At 38.6% G+C, this 19,063-nt stretch overlaps 1 long non-coding RNA gene across 1 annotated transcript in view; it reads right to left on the reverse strand.

Annotated features, from left to right (window-relative positions):
* The window catches only part of LOC148223233 (uncharacterized), a 35,867-nt gene extending 19,180 nt beyond the window's left edge, over positions 1 to 16,687 (reverse strand). The window contains exons 1-4 of the long non-coding RNA XR_015804917.1: positions 16,553 to 16,687; positions 11,579 to 11,624; positions 10,452 to 10,632; positions 9,855 to 10,039 (exon numbers count right to left, since the gene is read on the reverse strand). This is a non-coding gene — a long non-coding RNA (uncharacterized LOC148223233). The remainder of the gene's footprint in view (positions 1 to 9,854; positions 10,040 to 10,451; positions 10,633 to 11,578; positions 11,625 to 16,552) is intronic.
* Between the last annotated feature and the right edge of the window lie 2,376 nt (positions 16,688 to 19,063).

A 19,063-nucleotide genomic window follows, 5' to 3' on the forward strand; every position in this document is an offset into this window, starting at 1 on the left:
GTAAGAATATCTATGTGTCAAAGCTTGCCTCAGTGATATTATTTTTAGCTTGTTTTTTTTCAATAATGTACTGAAAATAAAGAGGAAAAAAGCCCTCTTCAGAGTCCTTTGACACTGACATGCTTAGGGTTACAAAGATAAGGGAGCATCATATCATTTTCTACTGGATGGTACCATCCAAGGTATTTGAACACCTCTTTGCACCCAGGTCATAATATTTTTACTTCTCTGGACATCTCTCAGCACAGATTTGTGAAGAATACCATAAAGTGTTGAAATCGTTGGGCACAGTGAAGTACCAGCTAAGCATTTCAGTGTTGTCTGAAACGAAATCTGAGGCAACTGCTTTGAAAATCCTTGCAGTCTTGGATAAAGTAAAAATTATTTCAGGAGCATTCAATATTTTCAATTTCTTTTAATGACACATAGGCCTCTGCACATGCTTGTGTGTTTTGTCATTGGATGCACTGAGAAGATCTGACTACTGAAATGCCATTAAATTAGTACTACTCATGTTGAAAAGTGTCTCAAATTGGCCTTTTTTTTCGTAAGAAGAAAGAAATGTTTTTGTTCCTTCCTGCAATTTGTCAGAGCCACACAAATCTATTACATGTCTTGACACATTTTTGAAGAGTAATTTCTGAAAGAATTCATAAGAGAAAAATGAATCCCCATTTCAAGACACAGAGACATCTCAGTGAAATGTTGTGCAGATCATCCTCCTCACACACAAAATTAAACGGACATTTTCCCTGCTTCTATACAAATTATTTGTACCACTTTTCCACTGTTTCCCATTCCCAGACCCTTTGGAAGAACCCTCTGGGGTGTTGCAGGATTTGCTGCTACCAGACACAGTTTTTCCAGAAAACGTGCCCAGGTCAACCTACTCTAAATACTCGGGGGGCCAGCCTGGAAAAGGAGAGATGAGGCAGCCTCTGGTATGAGATGGAGTTTTCAGAAATTACTCTCTGACTGCAGAAAATCCTGGGACAATGAAGACTGACTCGCTTGCTGACCAACAGATTAGAAATCTTCAGTGAAGTGGTGTAAGACATCTGAACTGGTAATTCTACCCATTGCAGAGGGGAATGATCCCTCTAAGCACTCTATACTCCCCTGGATCAGTATTTTTCACATGAACAATTAAAAAGAGAGACTAACACATTGCAGCAAACTGGCAGCAGTAACCAGGCTTCCGTGGTGAGCACCCAGGCACAGCACACGGGTCTGTGAGACTGTTTGAAAGTGCTCTGTCTCCAATACACACCAAAACCTCCATGTGAAGAGCTTGCAAACTGGGAAAACAGGAATTCATCTGGAGCCTGATAACTTTTTGAACACTTTTCTGATAGGTCTGATATATATGGAGTAGGTAGAGAACCAGAGAAATTTTTCATCTGCCACAGTTGTTCTCTTCTGTTACATTTTCTAAAGCATAAAGTTGGGTTTCTATATTATACAGCAGGGTGATCTAGGCCTCACCCATTGTTTTATCACTATCCTCCATGTCTTCAAGAATTTCAAATATTCAAGGTAAACTCACCTTGGGTATGATGCTTTTCAAACCCTGAAAGCGCTGATAGATTTTCTTCCTTTCAATATAGGCTGATTTTGCTGCACCAAACTTAATATGTCAATTCTGACTCCAGTGCGTGGTGTCACAACGTCACTCACTTCACACTCCAGTGCTGACACTGTGCAGTCATACTGTGGTAGGAAAGGTCAAAATCTGACCACTCTGTGTTAAAGAGGCTTGACCTTCCCTCGTCCCTTCCAGGTTAGCTAAATACTTGTTTCCAGTGTATTTAGAAAAGGTCCAATGAAGTTTAACACTCTGAAATTCAGTGGAAAGTATGATTCATAGTGTAATATAGTGTAATATAGTGTAATATAGTGTAATATAGTCCTAAAACTCTTTTTTTCCCATTTTCTTTCTCTGAAGTCCGCCTCAGCTTTGGTTTCCAAAACACCACAAAGTACAGGAAATTCAACTAAGGTCTTCCACAGACTTACATGGGTTTTATGGTGCCATTTTTTTTTTTTTACATACGGATGCTTTAAACTTAAACAACTGCAAGAGGGAAGAAAACAGTGAGGAATTAAAATATTAATTTAGTAAATAATCTTTTTTCCTCTGAAGGAGCACAGTATTTTTCTGTGATGTCTCCACTAAGTTTTACTGTTTTATTTCAGATTCTTTTCACGTAGCTCAAGGTAAAAGGGGGTAAATATCCAAAGCAGAACTTCACCCAGTGGTTGCACTTTGGCTAGAAATTCTGAGTTAGGAAACATATTTTAGAGGGAAATGCATACAGAAAGAAGAAAGAAGTGTCTACAGTTTTGCATATAAACAGCTTAGCTCAATGAGGCCTCTGATCTTCAATGAAGTCTTGAGTGCTTTGCCATGCAATTAAGAAGCTAATTATCCTCATGCAGACATGTCATTTTTAGGACACTGAGCCTTTCTCCAATAATGTGATAATTTCTCTTTTCGGATTAAGATGTAAAAACTTTCATGGATATAAATGTTTGTACAAAAGAATTGCTTTTATGTAAACACTTCACTGGTGAAAGTCACAGAAACCTATTGATGCACAAAATTTGGCATATATTTCCAGTGCTAGTCGAACGTTTGTTACATCTCTGAGAGCACAAACCGAGGGTAATGAGGAGCATTCTGGTTTTGATCCTTTTATATTCTATGATGTGTCTTGTCTGCTTTATTCACATATCAAACACCAGTCACTGTACTAGAGAAGCTGCTAAGCTGCAGAAACAGGCTGTAATAAGCCTTTCAAGCACCTGATGTGCAAAAACAGAATACTTATTTATATATTCTGGGAAGTTTTGGAAATGTGGGTTAAATATGCAGTATCCATGAGATGCAGAACACTTTATTTTACAACACCAGCAGTTATAACTGTGAGAATTTTTACTTTACTTTGTATCATAGCAACTAATGAAGCCATTACTTTTTTCTGAATTCAGCTCACTAATAGTTTCAGTTGAAAACTTATTCAAAACACTTCACCAGAGGCATCCCTAATGTTCCACCAGTAAACAACATATTTCATTTATAAACCTGTTTTCCGTCCCACTTGGCTGGTCCTTTAGAAGCCTGTCAATAGACCAGGGAAATCCAATTTTCTAACTCAGCTAAATCTCATTTTCAAAAGTGACTTCAGTGCTCAGAACTTGTCCTCACTTCAGTCAAAGATACGATTGTAATTCAGATAGGCACCTCAACACCAAATAACTGTGCAAGGTGTGATCCTGATACTCCTGACACAGCACAGGGGCCAAATGGGAGAACTTGCAGTAAATCCTGGATGGGTTTCAGACCCCTGCCTGGGCTGCCATGGTTATATTGCTGTCTCTGCTCTAACACTGTCTTTGATCTCGCTGTGCAAGCTGCAGTCTGAGCTCAGCCCTTCAAAGACATGTGCAAGATTTTACATTGATGTATTTTACCTAATGCTTGCAGTGGGCTAAAACTGATTACATAGCTATGACCCCATGGAAAGTCAACAACATCTGACTTCCTGGCTCATAAATTTGCACAATCCTAATTTTGAACACATTTTATAAATGTACAATTAAAAACTGAACAGCTTAAAACAGTACTATTGTGTAAAAGGCAGGAAGAATCCAACTAATCACTCAAATCTGCTAAATCAAACACGCTTCTAGCACATATGGAGAATATTTTGCTTTTAGTAGGGGTGCTAAGCACTGAGCTGAGCTGAGCTGCCTTGCAAAAGCCACTGCAATGCAGAGTAACCCCCTCACAGCTGGTGGGCTTAGTGCCTCTGGATAAAGCTTGCCCTGGTTCAGTAAATGCTGAATATGAGTAGGTGCTAATACTTACAGCAATTTGTAGAAGGGAAAAGAGCATATAGGGTACAAATCCACACCTCATTTTATTTAACCAAGTATTTAAGCATGTGTATACGTCCCCTGAGGGACTTCAGTGGGAGTGCTGAGGAAATTTTTCTCATTTAGCAACTGCAAAGTTTTAAGGAAATCTAAAACTTTATATGAAGAAGAATAAAAAGTCATGAGGAAAAAATTCTGCAACTTGCATATTTTATCTGGAGATGCAACATGTTAGCAATTCAAAAAGAGCTCGTTGCACATACAAGACCACAAGAATGAGTACATGCAACTCCATAGAAGAATTGTGTAAATAAATAGATCTCACAAAAAGCTACCTCATGGCATTTTCTGTACTTGGCAAAGAATATTCAGCCAATTAAGCCCTTGAAATTGACTTCTGATTTAATTACTTGAATTTCTGACTCTCAGAACATGCACTCCTACACACAGTAAAATGACCTTATGACTGAGCATTAAGACTGAATGGTATCACATCTAAAAAAAGCTGTAGCACTTTACCATGCTCGAAAATGCTTTCTGCAATAAGAAAACAGTAAAGTTACTAAATTGTTTTGGGACTACTCATTGATAAGACATACAGTCAACTTCTTTTCTTCTGCTAGGTTTTAAATTACACTGTCTAGGTGTTACATGTTCCTTCATTTTTAAATACATTTTCTCCCAGCTTTGCTTATAAAACTCACTGTAAGTCAGCTGCTTCCCTAGCCTAGTACGAGTATTTTTAGAGTTTTATTATGTGCATGTGATTGACTTATTACTGTAGGATTGCTCATAAGTGCAGGTTGACACTTAGGATTCTTCCCAAGTTTATGAAATATCTTGATTTCAACTCCAAAATTTTCAATATACTGCCAATTTTTAAACTTGTGTGTGCTCTTATCTGAGGTATTTGACACAAACAATCAATTCTAGCATTTTGTTATATTTATATATATATATTCCACAAAGCAATAAGGAAAGGTCAAACTGGTGACTGTTAAAGCTTCTATTAAGAAATGTCATGAGGTTATTACATTTTAATCACTGTAGAAAGAGGTATCTTCCAGAAAATCTCTTTCTAATTAAAGAAAATTTGCAATTCTCAAACAAGGGAAAACTTCACATGAGTCTAGTTGTTATAAAACTTCATCTGCTTTGATCTTTTCTGGAGGAAGGTGTTATGGGAAAGTGTGTTCCCCTCTATTCTGTTTGACAGCCCCAGTCTTGGCAGAAGCTGTTATATTTTCTTTGGTTCCATTTCAATATGCTGAAAATCTCTCTCCATGGAGAAAACTTCATCACAGCCTTTAAGAATAAATATGTCAATATACAGTATTATAATGAGCTAAAGGGAAACACAAAAGCAGCTGAAGGTTTGGAAGTGTAGTGTTGATGTTGTTCATTGTGGTATTGAACCAGAAAAAGCTGGACTTTTCTAATTCCCATTGTCCTACCCCATAAAATCTAAATGTTTGCTCTTCACAAAGAGCACAAGACCTTACTCAAGACCTTATGGCTTGGCTCAAGGCTTTGAACATGAAAAATCTGACTGAAGCACACTGTTCTTAGATTATTGAAACTTTGGGGTCACAGTCTGCTGTTAATATGTTATGCTTGCTTTGATTTTTATGATCAGAGGGGATATATTCATTTATACTCCTTTGACTGTCTTAGAAATAGCATCAGAATTGCCAAGAGAATTAGGTCAGACTTCTTTGGGAAAACTCAGTGTCCATTATAAGAATGATAAGAGACAGAATACTCTCCAGTGAATCCTATTCAATGTAAATGCTGAAAATTATACACAACATTGTGTCTGAACTCTACAGCATCAAGTTATAAAACAAAGTTAACTTCTCTTTGTGTTCACCTTTGATGTGCCTCATTATAGCAGTGGGAGTTCAACACAAGGACAATTTAGATGCCATCCAGACATCAGGGATGCAAAGTAACAGCTTTTGCAATTGGAGTTTTCTGCAGAGCCTTGTAAGAGAGTCAGTGTTACCTTCAGTAAACATGTTTTGGCATCTAAAGCATTCAAATTTCCCTGGGTTTCCGTTGTGAACACTTCCATTTCAGGAGTTCCACCATGCTGACCCATGAAGGTTCTCTGCAGAGCCCTACAAGCTCTGAAACACTGCAGTAAACTTCTTACAGGAAAGTCCTGAACAGAGAAGTGCTTTGCAGTTATCTGCAGGGTTATATTTGTGGCTGCTTTGGGTATAGGAAGCTTCTTCTCTCCGAAGGGGTCCTGTGCTGGACATTCTGCAAAGCAGCGAGGAGTGAGCAGCACCAAGGTCAGTGCTGTGAACACCAAGGCCAGAGAAGGAGAGGGAGGAGGAGCTCCAGGCTCTGGGGCTGGAATTTCCCTGCAGCCTGTGGAGAGGACTACACTGGATCAGGTATCTACATTTCAGCCCATGGAGAACCCCAGGCCAGAGCAGGTGTTCCTGAGAGGTACTGCACCCAGCTCCGGATTAAATTCATTTTCCACAAATCGAGTCTGTTGGTTCATGTCGGTAATTGGTGAGTGATAGTCCCGTTTTTATTTGAGCCAAGGAGTATTTTTCCTATCTTGTCCCTGGCCAGCTGAGGAGACGAAGTAGGAAAGCAGCTGGGAGGGGTTTGGCAGTCAGCCAAGGTACCAATCCACCATAACTCTATCCCAGGTAATTCAGATATTTGATTTTTTGAGGGCACCATGCTCCCTAAATATAAGAAGAACACCTTGCACACATTCCTGGATGTTTTGGGTTTTTTTAGGGACAATGAAAGAGGAGTCAGAATGTGTCAGGTAGAGTAACAGGACCAGCACTTAGAAATAAATTATTAAAAGATTTGTAATTTTTATGGTCTTGCTCTCTGAGGGGGATAATTCTTTTATTTCACTGAGTAGTCCAATATGGTTGCTTTCCAGAAGTGTTTATGTGTTAGAATTTCAGAGTGATGTAAAGAAAATGGTAGTTGAGACCTAGTTTGCTTTTTATGATAACCAACAATTTGTTTTAGCATTTAGGAAGGCTGCAACATACCATGTCGAGACAAATACTTTTGAATCTGACAACTAGTTCCCAGTAATTTCTTTAGCTTGCTTTTAGAAACTTCAGAAGTCACCTAGCATTTCTTTCACTGAGCAGACTTTCTATGATCTTAAAGACCTGAAGTACATTAAACTGCAAAAAGCAAAGAAAACGTGTTTTTACTTGCTCAAAGAGGACAGGAATCAGAATGTACAGTCCAATGGGAACCATGGAAAGCTAGCATAAAATCTAATGAAACAATATGGAGGTAAAGAAGGAACAGTTAATTTGTACTTCCAAGGCTTTGCATATGCAGAAGGCGACAAGACTGATTCGGAAAGTCCAAAAGATTACTTAAAATTTATTTTGAAGGTGTATGTTACTGAGGCAAAAATTTAAGAGACACTTTCATTGAACTTGTAAGGTACCAAGTCCAACCCTCCTTTCAAACATCAGCCAAAAAATCTTATCCTGGGGACAGAAGAACAAAAAAGCTTTACAAATGTCTTCTATCTAAAAGTTGTAACGTCAGCCTCTTCATCAAATTTTGTTCAAATAATTATGGAACCCATGAGCTGAGAATTGCCATTTATGGAATACATTCAGAGTGGCATAACAAAGGGGCTGTGTTTCCCACTCACAGTCATATGCCTGGTCCTCCCTCCAAATTTAAATGAGACACTTGTGTCATTCCAAACGGCATCTCATGCGCCCTGTCCTAGCAATAGCTCCTGAAGAGCAAGGTAAGGGAGTCAGCAAGGAGGAAGACAGGAAGGATGTGCAGAGCTTGTGCTGGAGCCCTGAGCAGCTACAAAACTCAGGTCCTGGCCAGGTGAAGCTGTGCTGCCAAAAGGCCAGTGAGGTCAATGGGTGTCACCAGGAGCTGCAGCATCTCTGTCTTAGAGAAATGGGAGTTTGGAGCTTGGGGGAGGGGGAGGGGCTTGCTTTGTGTTGTTGCCTTCTTTAGGAATTCCCTTCATTCTGCTGTCCCTTCCTTTCTTTTCATCTCTGAAACTTGTATAGTCTATTTCACAGTGCTGCTGCTGGTGGAAAAAGGGAAAAATCTGGAAGGGAAATGGTTCCATTTGCTTCTGCTAGGATGTTTATTATTTTCACAGGATAATAGTCTAGTGGTGGACTGTAAAATACTGCTGAGCAAAAATTTTCTAATTAGCTATCATTAGGAAGACTGGAGTCTGTTATCCAAATCATTATATTTTTTGTATTATTTTAAGAAAAAACTAAATGAAAATTCATTTTATGTTATACATTTGCAATACTTACATAAGTACTGAGCCATTTTCGTCTTCAAATTGAACATAATTTAAAGATTAAATGGCCATTTTGACTTTTAGAAAACAATACAAAAAATGAATCTGAAAAGCCAAAAGCCTGGACTTAGAGCAGAACACTGATTTTCTTCAATTCACAGCCAAGACCTCCAATTTCTATGATAGTGAAATTGTCATGAACAATATTTGCGTTGTTTTATTCTACAATATTTCAGCCTGAAATAACTTCAGTTTTTTATTAGCTGCAAGACTGAGTCCTATTCATCAGTTAGGCAGGTGTATTGCCTGATAATGCAATAAGCTTTCCTGAATGTATGAGTTGTTTTATTTCTTTTATACCAGCAATCAGCCATTTCTTTTATACCAAGAGCGTAATAAAAACAAAAGGCTTATTTCTTTCTTACTGGTAGCAGAGTTATAAATTATCATCCATCAGCAATAACTGTTGCCATTTAATAAAAAAATAAACCTTTCCTAAATCTCTCATGGAACATAATAGATAAGAATAAACAATGATATTAAAGTTGGTGCCAAAATGAAGAATTGCTGCAAGTGAGGATGTGCAGTGAAGTTATTTGTGTAGATAACACAGTCTGGCAACCAAAAAGAACTAATTCAGTTGTAATAAAACAGATAATCTAGACTTTTCTGAAATCTAAATAGCCATAAATTGTAATAATCCTAACTTGTTCTCCAAGTATTTCAAAGCAAAAAAAAAATGGTCAGAAACAAACTAATTTAAAAACAACATTCAAGGTAGAATGTTCTAAATATTTCACCAGCAAAATCCCTATAAGCTGTTCACCTGAGGATCTCCAAAGTAAAGTTCGTCTTTCAGTCCTGTCCTGCTTAGCTCAGACCATCAGTCCAAGGATGGTGGGTTTTTTTCTAGATTTTCTAGAACTAAATTTCAGCTTTTAACAACCAACATGGAGATTGCTACTTTAGAAAGTCTAGAGATCTTGTAGCTGCAGCATATGCATATGCACCATATTTTTAAAATTGCATTCTAGATTAAAAATTATTGCCTTGGGTAGCTGAAAAGAATTCAACAAGTCTGAAAAGACAGGTTTTCAAACACAGTGGGCAAGCATTATTCGATGTGAACCTGTCTGCAAGACACAGATTGCATTTAGATGGAGAGACCATGTACTTAATCAAGAAAACCTGTCCAGAGCCTCTAGGAACAGGCAGAACAGCTACAATTAAATGTGTTAACCAAAATCACTCTTTCTCCTCTTGCTCCAGTCGGGTTGTCTTTCAATGCTCTACCCTGGCACACTCTTTCAATCCTCTACCCCTCAGCTTCTCTCAGCTAAAGTCCTTTTGTGCATTATTTAACCACTTTCAAACTTTAACATATTCAAAATTACAAGCACCATTTTTTTTTTGCCATATTTGTTTGCAATGTATGGTGAGTCTATAAATATCTCCCATTGTCTCATCACTCTCATTCTCTGTTCACAGTGTGTAGATCTGTGGAGGGCACTTCTTACACCTCAGCTGCAGAGCCCTTTCCCAGGTGCTCACGCTGTGCCTTGCACTCAGGGGCTGCAGCAGGACAGAGTGATCAGCAACTCAATAAATCACCAATATCAATGTATGAACTGAAGATCATGTTCCCAGAAAAACTGATTTATGGATAGACTTATTGTCTTCCCACCTGTTATCCTGAGAAGGTGATCAGTCATCTTCCATCTTTCATCTGGGTAAAAATTTTCTTTCCCTTTTGCACAATGACCATCTGGTGACTGGATCATCACTGCTGTCCTTCAGGAGAGGGAAAGACACTTCTCCAGTTGAAGAAGGGCAGGGAGGGAAGCACAACCCTGTGGGAAGCTCCTTCACCTTGGGTTCATAAGAGGATGGAGGAAGCAGAGTGCAAAATGAGATCATGCTGAGGAGCACTCACCAGATGAATGCTGCCTGCCCCAGAAACCTCATCCAGGTGTGCAGCTGCCAGCTGAGGTTGGAAGGACAGTACCCACAGCTTTCTATAAACCCTGAAGTTTAATACTGGGTTCTTTAAATATAGATATGTTAACTACAAGGAAAATAAATTATGACCTAGCAATAAAATTCATGGGGTTCTCTTTTAATTTTTCCCTTAAAGTTTGAAAATGGAAAATATCTTTCTATTATCTCTTTCCTTGATATATAACCTTTATAAATCACTGGCACACTATTAGTCTACACTGGGAAACCAATTTATATCAGCAAATAATAATGTGATTTCCTTACTTTTTATTTCCATACACACCTGACCAACTTGAGGCTAAGGAAGAGACTCCACAGAGTAGAGAATAAAGACACATGGGCCAGAGGGGTTGTCAGAGAGGATACACAGGACATTCAACAGCAGAGCAGCAGGCTCACAGGGAGTGGATTAATATCCACTCATTTCCAGGCACCAGCCAGAACAGAGCATTAGAACAAGCCATCTGTAAGAAAAGGTTGCATGACAAAATTTTAATACAAGAGAGAAATACTTATTTCCTATCCCTAATCACTTGATATGGATTAGTGTTAAATTTTGGTAAGTCACATCTCACTTCACTGGCAAAAGTTCCCTTACTGACAGTTGTCTCTTCCAGCCATTATGAAATTATTTTTTTCTCTCATTCCTTCCCTCTTTCACACTCTCCTTCCCTACTGCCTCTCTCTGGCTGCCCAAGTACACATCAGCTCTGTCCCTTTGCCTTTTGGGATTCATCCTAAAAGGGAAGTTATGCTGGAGGCTCATTCCTGAGATTTCATTGGAGCCTGGGGTAAGCACAGGGTCCCATATGAGCACCTCCAAATTCTTTGGCATGGACGGCCAAAGAAAAAAATTTAGGGAAAAAGAACCTTACTGCAAACATATTTTAAGGACCAGGTGCATTTGCTCTCTGCAAAAAGGGTCAAAACTTTCCTCAGGGGTCTTTCAAGAAACAGTGCAATGTACAAAAGAATCAACTGGTATTAAGAGGAGGGGAAATTGATTGCAAACATTTGTAGAGCAATGAATTCAGCAAGAGTCCCAGGGTAATATTATAGGCTTTAGCATTTGAGCATGAAAAGTCATCCTTCATGAACTCATTCATTGCAAATCCTAAGAAAATCATGATTTTCTTACTGGAGATGGAGAAGGGAAAAAATTTGTTAAATAGTCTCTGAAAATGATGCTATATGCTTCAAAGATTAACAACATAAAACTTCCTTCATATAAACTGCAGCAATTCCTCTGTGTTTTAATAGCTTAACAAATATACTTAGGAATTTTACAATAAAGAGAAAGTGATAAGGCAATTATTTACTACCCACAAAAAGCTTTGAAACTATTTATTCAATATCCCATCTAAATTACACATTAGGTTAACAGGTTGTAAATGATAATCTAGCACAAACCTCACATGATGGCTTTTGCTTCCCAGAGTGATAGCATTATTCCCAGCTGGAAGGAAATAAAATTACAAATTATTTTTTCATTGTGACCGTGAAAACTTTCCAGTTACAATTCAGATGCAGTTCAATATTTCATGCACAAGTGAAGGAAGCAAGCAACATTTACATGACAGAGTTATCAGTCTTTTTTTTATATTGCAGCTGTTTGGAAAGCCACAGGGCAAAGGCATTCATATATGAGATATGCTCAGCCTGTAGAACAAATTAATGCTGGATTGTGCATTAAATGCCCTGTCTTCGGACAGCTAATTAGCTTTGTACTGCTCAATTAAGCTTTGAAAGGACATGTTGTGTTTCTTGATGGAAGACCAAACATTTCCAGACTACTTCACATTCTCAGTGCTTTCTGCTTCTATGACTAAGAAGTCCAAGAAGAAAAAGAAAAATCCAGCAGCCTTACCAAAAGGTATCAAAGTCTAAACTACAAAGTAGGCTACAAAGTTATTTTCAATAGTCCTAAAAAACCTTTGATTTTATGTCAAATAGCTTAAAAATGTAAGCTAGTTTGAGATAGGAAGGAACTATAAATCCATGTCTTCAATGCTTCTTAAACTAGAAAAGTATCAGGACGTCTCCAAGGAGAGGATAAAAACCCTGTCTAACAACTTCCAGTGGTTTGTTAATATTGTCTCTTTATTCAGTTAGTCCAAAATTTCCCACCTTTTTTCTTCCTGGCTTGTATCCTAAGCATGAGCATTGAGCAAGAAACACTCAAGTGTCTTTGGATTCCCCAGTGAACAGTATGAAGGAGACATCAAAGTTTTAAGTCTGATGTTTCTCTTGTTATCCAAATCCTTTGAGACTTAAACAGTAAGGGAAAACATTCCAAGACCAGGTTTCTTACAAGAACTTCAATATTTGATTTTTTCCTTTTTCTGCTGGTAGTAACTAGGCAGCTGACTTCTGCCTTCTCTTTTTCTGCTTGCCAGCCGTAGAGTAGGAAAGCCTGGTTAAATTGCTATGGAGTGGGGGTAAAATTAAAGGAGATTCCTGGAAAGGAGTGATGGTTTTCAAATCTAAGCCCATGGTGGTTCAGGCTGCATTGTGCTCTAGCAGTGGGATCTCACTTGTAAGGTGAGCAATCAAATTCTCTTTCCCAGTAAAATTTTAATTGCTCTGCACATTAATCTACCATTGTGCTGCAAATGGCATATGCAGAGTATTTATTCAATGATAGCCAATAACCATCACAAGGAAAAACTTGTCATCAAATGCTGCCTCTGGCATTGTGAACTTCAAGATTCAGTTTCTTCTCAGATTTCTGTACTGGGATATTTTCTTCAGCCTCAATTTTAAAGATAAGAACATTTACTAAGCACTTTGGATTGTAAAGTAAACAGACATCAGAAATTTCTGTCATAGATCACTGATGATCACACTAACAAAGAGGGTAAAAAAATCTGAGAAAATTCTGAAGCTATGAAAAGGTTTCTCATCTTCAGCTACCAGTGTTATTTACTGTACTTTTCCACGAAAATTCTAACTTTCAGAAACTGCACCTCAGAGGCAGATGTGCAAATCCACTGTGAGGACGGACTGAGTCTACCATCCTGCAGGAGTGAGTACACATTTTGCATGATAATATGTGTTTGTGTATATATATACACATATATATTTTATATATAGTGTTAAAGTGGGCCCATACAAACCTGCATGTTATTCTGGCACCTCAGAAAAGTTCCCTTGCCAGAAACAGATGGAACTACTGTGCATCAAGACTATTTTTCTGTAGCTCTACTTTTAAGGATTTTTACTTTTAAAGCCCTAATTTAGTATAAAATGTTATAGAAGTAGATAAATACATGTATTCTGCACATAAAAATATGACATGTACATTCATCTGTAAGACCATTACAGAGAAAACCTTTTAAATATGAGCATGTTTTGTGCTTTATTTTTTTTTGCTTCAATCTGTTTTCTCTGGAGAAAATGCCCAGTGTTCCCACCCTTGCAACACCTGTTTGGGAAGGAAAGAAAAATTCCTCAGAGTTAAGCAGGAAAGTCTTTGAAATCAGAAGTTAAATCCACAGGTAGCCATACTGAGAAAGCAGTTCTTTTTATGAGCTCAAGTGAAACAAGGAAACATTAACACTAATTTAACAGTTGTTTTCAAACTGATGTTTGGAATTTGTTTTATGGCAGTTCAATCTCTTACAGATATCCCACTACAGACAACCTTTAAATTTTAAGCTGAATGTGCTTATAAGGGCTTCATTGTGGCATTCCTCAAATGTTAACATGAATTAGCTCTTGATGCTTCTCTTGGAGGAGGAAAACAAAATGGCAGCAGGTGCAGCTGGAAGGCACAACTTCCCACACTGATGGAAAACTTCAGTGCACAAACAGAGCTAAGAAACCTGCTCTCCACAAAGGGAAATCAACCTGAGTGACTCCTTGCCTGACACTGAAAACAGCTCTCCCACAAATATATGAATACTTCTCCAAAACCACATTTCCCATTAAGAAACATAAGATATTTTTCAGCTGTCAGTAGCAAACCCAACCATTTCTTTACTGAAATATCAAAGAGAGTAAAAATCCAACATTTTTAATCACTGCTCTTCTATGAGCTGCACCTCTGAGACAACCAAGGGTCAACATCCTCAAAGCTAGCCAGAATGTTTACATTTGCAGTTGTGACTGCTTGCACAATGTTTAAAATGTTCAAAGCACACAAGTTGTCTTGAAAATCTTAACAGTTATAGCTACTCAGAAAATATTTTCAGTTCCTTGGTTACTCTCATATTGCATATTTTTTTCTTTTTTTTCTTTTTTTTTAAGGACACAGTGAGTTTTATTTCTGCCTGTTTTCTCCCTCAACGTTCATACCACCACGTTTAATTAAGCAGACTCTGCAAAGTCAACACACTTCACATATGCCAAGCCTCATATGCCTGTATATAACACAGAAGTGCTTCCTATAGAAAGCTGTCAAAGAAACAGCATTGGTCTGAGCTGTATTTAATGTTTTTAGAGTGAATCTGATCCTGTGTCAAGAGTGAAGAATTAGTGAGAGCCCACCATGAAAGTAGGAGAGCTTGCTTTGTTCTGAGTCCAAGAAAACCAGCATCACAACTTCATAGATTGTATATGAATCCTGCCCCACTTTTTTTTTTTAAACCCTTAGTATCATGGGTTTAAAGCAGGGAGAGTTCAAAATGCACCAGAATAGATCTGCTAATTAAATAAATTATTAAATAAATTATTAAATAAGTTATTAAATATTGTGCTGTATTACCCCTGCAAATTCTGCAGTGCCAGTTCCCAAACTAACCCTCTGAAGCCAGCACAGTGGGGAACAGCAGGTCCTTGAGGCATTGGTTTCTAAGACTTTGCATAAACCAAGGTCACATGAAAGAAACCAACATGCCCAGAAAGGAAAAGCAGGTGGAAAAGTTAAACAGAAAACGCACAATAACTGAAACCCAACAAAGTTTTTTAGGAGAAACAGGAAACAAAGTTTTTATGTAACAGGAGAAACAATAGCTGGTGAAATTCCTCTCTCAGAAGTGTTTCTCAGCCTCCAAACACGTGGCCCATGTGTCTCAGCCTGGCTGAGGGGCACCCCTGGGGCAGCAGAGCCTTCCCTGTGCCCTGCAGGCTGCAGCGGGGCCTCAGTGATTCCTGAAAATGAGCCTGGACCAGTGATTCCTGCACCGAGCTGGGCTGATGAGCAGAATTGCTGCTTTCCTCTGCTGCCTCCCCCATGTCCCTCCCAGCAAAGCCCCCTTCGAGCTCGGAAACCTCCCTCCTTGGGAAGCACAGGGCTTGGGGAGAGTTCTGACAGACATTTCCACTTGTGAACAAAGATTAACGTCAGCAGAAGCCCAGATAAAAGCTTGACTGTGTCCAATGCCAGAAATATTCCTTATTTCCTCTTTCATTATGAAAAATTATTTTATCTTGACTTTTCAGAAATACAGTGTGATTGCTCTTTCAATTAACTTAGTGTTCTGGTTTTTTTTTTTTTTCCATTAGTACAGCACAGAATAACTGTAACCTATCATACTGTCCCAGGGCTTTTTTTCAAAGATGCCGATTTACAGCAGAAAAGGGATTTTGTGTTTCTTGCCAGTTATAAAATTGCCAAGGTAAAGCCAGGAAACAGACATGTTAGCATTCATTTCATCTCCAGCTCCTTCTATTTCCCCATGAAGGCTGCAGCAGGCAGTTCAACATAAAAGAAAGTTATTAAAAATTCCACACCCTTGAAGTAATCTTCATAAAACTGATAAAAAAATTCAATTTTCAAATTGCTTAATACAGCTTTCTCTTGACTAACACTGTTATCCTAACTTAAGGACCTTTTAAACTAATGATCTGGAAGGAATAGAAAATATTTCATTTGAATCTGTGCAAAATTTGAAGAAATGCTCTGTACTCTGATTTTTTGCATCTCTTAGTACCATTAGTAGTCCCTGAGCATCCTTCTCTGCCATGGAAACTTACAGGAAAGAACAGGGTGATTCATAATGCAGCAGAAGTGATTAAGTACATTTGAACTCAGAAATATTAATAAGTTTCTGGTCATATATTTAAAACAAAGTCATGAATACATAATGTCTTACAAGTCCCATTCAAATATTACAGTAGTTGAAATAATGAAAGTTTACTTAACTAAACCACCTAGGAGCAGAACACATAATAAATTAATTTTGGACTTTGTTTTTGAATTTGAGTTATGCTAATTTATATCTCATAGCTCTTTTTCAAACACAACACTTGAATAAAATATGTAAAAAACAACTTTAGTGTCATGAATCTATGTTAAAAACTAGATTCCCAAATTTTTCCAGCTTAGTGAATACCAGTTATATCACTAAGAAGATTTCTTGAAAGTCTCTTAAAAGCTTCCCTACATGAGACAATGCACATAAATCAGTCTGCAGTAAGCCTAGGAATCAAACAGAAGCTCACCATTTGTCTTTGTCAGCCCCTTTAGAGGAAGTGGCCCAGATTTCTCAAAGGCTTTGTGCAGAGCAGGCACGCAGAGGTGCAGGGATCTGTCCTGCGAGGGGCTGGCTGGTGGCACAGACCCGAGTGGCACCTGCAGCCCTGCTCCCATTCCCGGCTGAGTCCTGGCACAGCCCCTCAGCAAGCAGGAGTTCAGGCCCCGGGCTAAACCAGCACCTTAGCAGCTGCTGGCATATTCCCACAGTCTTCACTGGCCTACAGTCAATAAAATCATTCCCTCAAGCCAGATTTTCCCACAGCAGAGAGACACCAGCTCGGGGGACGGGGCTTGGGCGAGCTAAGTGACAATCCATGCTTTATGGGATGGTTTCACATCCCCCAGTTTTCCGAACACTCACATTCTGCTGTAGCACTTGCTGACAGAGTTAAAATGTCTGCACCCTGACACGGCATGGCCTGTTTTGTGAGGAAGCGTGAGCAGTTTAAAACAAACGTGAGAAAATGTAATATTTTGCAGCAGAGTGCTCCCACAGACCCCATCAAAGTCTCTGCACCTCTCACAGGGCCAAACCCTTCTTCTGCACACCATGACTATTCCTTTTGAACTTCTGCTGGGGTTCTGATTTGAGAACAAGCTTGTGTATTGATTAGCAAGAGAAAGAGAAAAATTCGGCTTTGAAACTTCTTTTGAAGATATTTTCTTCCTGCTCCATGTAGATATCCAATGAATTTGGGAAATATTTGCAATGGCATTCAGGTAGCAGGATATAATCTTGAAAAATATGGAAGCTTCTGATCTGATTATACTGAGTGCTGCAGAGATTTGGATGAGTGGGTATCCACTTGGATGAGGGAGTACCCACTTGGACTCATATGCTATCTCCAAGAGGTGCTTTTTAAAGCAAATTATCTGATCAAAATTAATTTGTATTTAAACAACTGCAGAAGTTAGTTTCTTTCGAGTACTCACTTTTATAAATTGCAGATGCAACTTCATTATCTGATGAAGTACAGTGCATGTTGTCGAATTTAGGAAGTAGCACACTCACACAGTAACAGGATGTATTTGTGAATATCATTCATGGCTTTTTAAATTGCAACATGTACCATAGGGACAGAGGCTAATATCTGGAGAACTTTTGAGATTGCTGAAGATGGATGCTTTAATTACTTGGGCTTAAGAGCACTGTATGTTACAACCAAGCCTCTGTCATACCTGGGAAAAAAGATCCAGCAGCTCACATGGACACAGTAACACCACTTCAGAGCATGATCTAAGTACAGACAAACAAATGAGAGCAAAAAGCCTTAACCCCACTCAACAGAGAAATTAATCCTGAGCAAGGTCCAGGAGGCAAATCTCCCCCAGAGCAGGGAACTGAGTCAGCTCCTTCTGAAGCCTCATCCAAGGCTTATTAGTACCACTGTCCTGGCTCAAAGTGTCCCTTGGTGTCACACAGATGTCCCTCTGGAGAAGTGCTTGCTGTTGACCTCTGCCTGCTGCCTGTAAAGTCAATGGCAAAGCTCCTACTGAAGGCAACCGAGGGGAAGAGGCTTTTAAGACGTTCCCCATAATATGCACAGTGAGAAAGCAATTTTATTTGCACCATTGGTTTGAGCAAAGCATTATCATGCTTTGAGCACACCTATTTTCTGGTGAGCTACAGCAGTTGTTAGAGCGTAAGCCCAATCTGCCATCACATAATAAAGTCAACACATTACACTTTAATTGGATGGAGTCATTTGCACAGTAGTAACAGGGACTGAGAAGCAAAACACATCTCCTCATTTTCTTAAATCTATAACCAGCTGCTTTCACTGCAGGAATACAGGATATATGCCTCACTCATCTCTTATTCGTCTTTGTGTTTTGCCAGGTAATTCAAGAAACATTTACAAAAAACCCACTGTTTTCAGAGATTGAGTCATTCAGCAATGCAGCTGCTTGCAGGGGAGTCAATCTGCATAGGAGTGCAGGAGGAGCTCCAACAACTTTTGTAAAGCTGCAAAATCCCTGGATACAGAAAGCAACAATCCAAAAAATAAAAGAAGTCATTTTCCAGAAGAAATGCCCCAGTGATGCAAAAACAGCTTAATTTAGTGCACTGACAGAGACAAGGACTCCAAAATGTTTTGAGAGATTTTACTGTAGAAAGAGAAAAATAGGTGTATAAGAAATAAATTATTTGCTGCAAGCTTTTTCCCAAATTAAATCTTGGTATTTCTTTTAATGTACTTTCTGGATGCATTTCATTCTAAACGAAACTTTATAACCTTTTAACCAAATCTTACTAATTCCCCCTTGCTGGCTTGATTAGCGCTAATCTGATGAAACATTTGACTGGATAAATATTGTGATGTTTTTTCTTCAGTTGCTAACATGCACACTGTTGGTGCCACTTTGCCAGCATCGAACATACAACTTCCAAACCTGGAACTGCTGTCCAATTCCATCTTGCCAATAAACTATGGATGGTTTTAGGAAATAAATTCTAAATTTATGCAACCATTCAC

This window comes from Sturnus vulgaris, chromosome 7 (assembly GCF_052056855.1).
Source record: "Sturnus vulgaris isolate bStuVul1 chromosome 7, bStuVul1.hap1, whole genome shotgun sequence".
Classification (NCBI taxonomy): Eukaryota; Metazoa; Chordata; class Aves; order Passeriformes; family Sturnidae; genus Sturnus; species Sturnus vulgaris.